We start from the raw sequence: 5,652 nt of genomic DNA, 5'->3' as shown, positions 1-5,652 counted from the left end.
TATAATGATATACAGTTTTAAATTGGATGGAGTACATGCTCATCTTATGTGCCTATCAAAATGCCTATCCATTAAAAAGGAATAAAAGCAGACTTGTTTGCAATTTTATCCAATTAAAAAACACCTCTGATATTTAAAAAAAAAAAAAAAAAAGCTTATTTGATGAATAGTTCTTAAGTTGAAATTGTTAATGCCGTAGAAAATAATCTGTTCAATTTGTTTTTACAGAGAACGGTAAACAGCATCATCTCGGAGGTTCAACAGTATCAAGCTGTTCTCATCAATGCGCTCAAGGAAAGAATGAGGAGAGTCTTTGAGGAGCACCCTGAGAGAAGCCCTCAACTTCAAGATGAAGCGTTGTCTGTACTGGATACTTTTGTGGATCCTTTCTCGGCCAACGCATATGAACCAAACAAGACTTACCGTGAAATCTTCGATCCAGTGACCCCAGAGGAAGTTGTAGTCTCCCAGAAGATTTGTTGGGTTAAGCGAGGTGGTGCAAGGATTATGTCACTCAAAAACAGCAGTTTTTACGATGTACCTTTGATTCAGAGTCTAAAGCAGTTATTGAGCAATTCCAGAATTTTCACCATGTTGAATAGAATACCGCCAAGAAGCAGAGAAGGATTTTTGTATGACTTTAGTGACAGGGCCCTCTTTGCATCACATCCTTTATTTTCTGAAAGACCAAATTCATTGCAAATTGTGCTCTACACAGATGAAATTGAAATATGTAACCCATTAGGGCCTCATGCATCTGCAAATAAACTGCTGATGTTCTACTATAGTTTAGGCAATATTGATCCAAAATGTAGGTCCAAATTGGCTGCTATACGACTCCTTGCAATTGCTAAGTCCAGGGATATTTCACTGTGGGGTGTTGATGTTGTACTGAAAAGACTTCTTCAAGACCTTACTCAACTTTATGATGGTGTGAGGATTGAAACACCAAATGGTGAAACTGATTTGTTTGGTGCTGTAATAGCCTTATGCGGTGACACACTGGCGCAACATGAACTTGCTGGATTTAAAGAAGGTGTTGGATTTGTGTGACACTTCGTAGCACTTCACCATAAACGTGAAACCAATACTGCCTGCCTAGCTGTTTACCATCATGACTCAGGAGTTTTCACTGCATGAAAATTCCTGAGTCACTGTTTGCTGTGACCACACCAAATAAAACATGGAAAGGTAAATTACAAAGATGAATCCAAAGTTAACTTCTGACACAAACTCTCTACACCATAGACTGTAAACACACATCTCCACTACGCATCCTCAAGTTGCCTTCACTGACTGCCAACGCTGTAGGAATTAGGAACATCAACAACGGACACATCCAACAAACAGCAGAGCTGTTACAATATGAAGCTATTATGGTAACAGCTAACTTATATGATATTGTGCAGTAACATAACAGCTGTATATGTGTTTGTTGTGTCTATCACTGCATGATGCAAAATAATTTCATTTGTTTGTCTAGGAAATAATTTTCAACAAACTGAATTAAAGTCACTTCCTGTACATTACATGAAAGACATGCTGACACAGCAAAAATAACTAATAATTAACTATGGAGCATGTTATTACGTAAAACATCTACTTTATGGCACTTTTTTCCTGTATTTTTTTAATTAATTTAAAACCAGAATCAGGAAAACAGAAAAACCAGAAACAGGAAAAAATAAAAACCAAATACAAAAAAAATGGTTTATTTCTGATTGTTTTTTAAATCAAAATAACAATGGTCACACATTATATCATTTTGTTTGTTTGTCTTTTTTACACAGTGCAGTTGATTCTATCTATCTATCTATAGCATAAAAAATCTATGACTGCAGGTGACAGATAGAACACATTTTTGTGGAGGTACATCTTTTAAATTAACACATGCCTCGAGATGCGTTCAAAGTCCCTGGAAAACCCAGAAATTTGTAAAATATCCCCACACAGCCCTGACACCAGGTGAAAACAAAAGAGGACATGTCTAAAACCAGACGTATGTCACCATACATGTCATCATTATTTAATAATTAATGGAAAAAATAAAAATGCAGTGTTATAGTTTGGTCACAGATTTATAAAGTTTTATTTTCATGAATCTTTGAATTTTGGTGTTGTTTACCATATCTGCATTGAAAAAAGAACCTTGGGATGAAATATTAATTAAAATATATTTTCAAATAAATATCAAAAGAATATGAATTCACTGGAACACATCTGTAACCTTTACACACCCAGAAACACAATATATTATGACTGTAAATATCATGTCTGCTATTAAAAACTGTATATTACAATAGTTAGCATATTAGCACACACTTAGCTATAATAGAGCTTTTCATCTGTAAACCCTTCTTAGAAACCAATGATCACACAATGTGTTGCCTGTTATCTCACGCTACGAGGTGACTATTGTTGGAATTGTCCCTGTATAAATAAAGTTTTATTGAATTAACATGTGACCTTTGACAAATAAACAGTGGTTGCAAATATCAAACTACTTATGTGTAACTCTATTGTAGTCCAGTCATCACATTTATAAACTATCTTAGTCATCTAGGATCTGTGCACCCTCAGAAAATCAGCTGCTCACATTATTTTGACCTGAAATCATCTGATTTTCCACCGTTTGTAATTCTTCTCCAGTCTGCATTGACTCCTCCCACCAGAGCGTCATGTTTAAGGGAAGAAGAAAATGAAAATGGATTATTTATTATTCATTTTATTTATGAGTTAAAAAATGCAGCTATATTCTGAAAATGAAAAATTATTTCTGTTAATGGATTTTAAATTGAATTATGGTACAGATATACTTCCATAGTTTATACAGTTGACGTAGCGTTCTTATTCTCTATTACAAGTTCACAGTTGTTTTTGTTTGCAATGCCTTTCAATAAGTTGTTTTGTGCCTGACTTGGCTAGCTACGCCACAAGTTTTCCCTCAGTGTCCTTAGGTCTCACATGTTAGATGGACCTTGAACTGAGACATGTTTGAATACTTTACATTGTAGTGTTGCACAAATGTTTGATCATTTTGTTTTTGCCTTCTTCACGTGACAAATCACAGCACTTTTTACAGCAGCATATTATGTGTTTTGTTCATTGCTATTGATTTTGCTTTAAAAAAGTCTTAAATTGTCTTAAATTTGACATAAAAAGTGTGCAGCAACCTCTGTTTCTGGTGTACGGTTCATACTGTTAATAAATGTTGATGGTACTCATACTCCTGGTTGTGATTCTGATAAGATGTTTATTCTAAGAACAAAAACTGGTTTTAAGGTTTTGGTTTTAGTTTTAATATATATTTAGGTTTATTTCAAGATGAGTGAACTTGTATCAAGAAACAGCTTAATCATTTTTCAATAATGCTGAGTCATTTTTTACTTAGATTAGTTGTTTTCTTCTTCTTCCGAAGCTTTAATTTGCATAAATTAAAAAAGCAAAACATTTTTTAACAAGAATTATTTGTTTATATTCAGTATATTTAACTTGTTATTGTGTTGTAGGAAGTTTGATTTCAAGTAATTTAATCTAATAATAATTCATTTCTGCTTATTTTAACCCTTTAGAATACTTATCTTGCTCACCACGACATTAATTCTAATGAAATTCAGTACATCTACACGTCTGCTATATGTTGTCACCACTAAAATGTAGTATTTTTTTTCTAGATCGTCACCAACTCAGGTTGATCCAGGCTGAAAAAAACCATCCCATCTGAGCTGAGACATGAACTAATCCATTTATTCACACATTAGTTCTTCTAATGTCTTTAAAAACTTTTATTGATACACACAGACCTGGTCAGAGCAGGTTACACTCCCAGTTAGGATCATGGAAAATAACATTTGCTCCATCTCAGTATCAAGTTTAGACTTTTTTTAGACCTGTGTCCTGGGTATGATGGGTTTACGAGGTGAACAGTACTCAGCCATGTTGGGAAGTCCAGAAATCACACAGCATCTCACCCAATCATACTCGCTGTGGTTCATGCCAGAAAATACCACAGACCAAGTATTTGTAGTGTAGTCATAGCACTCAACAATTCTGTTTCGTCTTCTACAAGAGACAACAAAGATCTTCTTGTTCATCACTGCAATGTCAAAGTAACTGTGTCTGTGGACCATTTCAGGGACATCGTACCAGGTGTTGGTCACTGGGTCATAAGCCTCAGCAGACCTCAGATCTCTGAATCCATCGCTTCCTCCAACTGCAAAAATGTGGCCCATATATGCAACGACTCCAAGTTTATACCGATGTGTTCCCATAGGAGTGATCAGTGTCCACTGGTTGGTGTCTGGGTTGTAATACTCAGCAGTATTCAGTACATTATTATTCATTCCTCCACATATGTAAATCTTGTTGTTCAGTGTGGTGCAGCTGGCGTAGCTCCTTCCGAAATTCATTGATGCAATGAACGTCCACTGGTTGATGTTGGGCTGGTAGCGTTCAGCAGTTCTGTGTGAGATAACATCATTCTCCCTGCCGCCTCCCATAGCGTAGATGTATCCCTTTAGCTCAGTAACACTCAATAAGGCCCGTGACTCCTGCATTGGTGACATCTCCTGCCAAGTGTGTGTGACTAGGTTATACCTCCACACTCCGTTAGAGGGGTTGGTCCATCTTAAACCACCACCCACAATGTAGAAGCATCTACCAAGGAAGACAGTGCTGTAGAAGAATAAGTGAGTCATGGGATTCTCCAGACTAGGATAAGTGTGAACTGTGATCCAGCTGTTAGTTCTGTAGTCAAAGGCCTCTATGATCTTAGAATAGAATCTAAACATCAGTAAGACGGCGTTTGGCAAGCGACGGCAAAACAAGGTGTTGTTGATCCCAGACTCAGAGCAGAGTAACGAAGGTTGAGACATGACTTTAAGGGTATCAGAGACCAACAGGTTGGACTCAGGGTTTGTTTTTACCACATCATTGTTAAGCACATTGTCTGTGATGTAACTTTTGTCCATCAGCCCCAGTCGTACCTTTGGTAACAGAGTAGAAATGGCTTCCTGTCGTTCCTCAGGCATGTGGTTTATCCATCTTAAAACACTTTGATAAACTGTGCTCTCCTGGGTCACAGTAAGGTCATCCTGACCCAGGATATCAGCCAGCTCCTGCTCCGCAAGCTGCAAAAACTCTTCACAGAGTGAAACCTCCTCAAAATTCTCACAGATAAAGTGAAAGGCCTCATATTTCAGTTGAAACAAAATGGGAATATTCCAGGATTTTGCAAACTGCCACAGCCTGATGCAGTTTTCTGGGCAGATATTATCCTTAAGGACTTCAAAGCATGTTTGTTCCAGACTCTTTACATTGAACTGATGCACTTCCATCATTAGATCAAAAATATTGCTGTTGTCAGAGTGACAGATAGAAAGTAAATTCACTGAGTCCAAGGAGTTTGTAGGTTATTGTGTCTCTCTCTCTGAAGGTTTTCCCTCATTAAAGAACACTCAATCTGCTGCTGAGTCCTTTGATGTGTGATCAGCTCCTGATGATGTCATCAGCAGAGTGTGTGATGATATCACAATGAAATTCACACTGACATTCCTTTTGCTGGCTCCTGATTGGTGGATGGTGTTCTTTTTTTTGTCCAGTAGCCAAATAGGGGCGTGTTTCAGCTCTGCATCCTCACTTGAACTTCAGGAA

The sequence above is a fragment of the Gouania willdenowi genome, unplaced genomic scaffold, assembly GCF_900634775.1.
Source record: "Gouania willdenowi unplaced genomic scaffold, fGouWil2.1 scaffold_262_arrow_ctg1, whole genome shotgun sequence".
Classification (NCBI taxonomy): Eukaryota; Metazoa; Chordata; class Actinopteri; order Blenniiformes; family Gobiesocidae; genus Gouania; species Gouania willdenowi.
The sequence above is the reverse complement of the archived record's forward strand: the minus strand, read 5'-3'. Positions refer to the sequence as shown.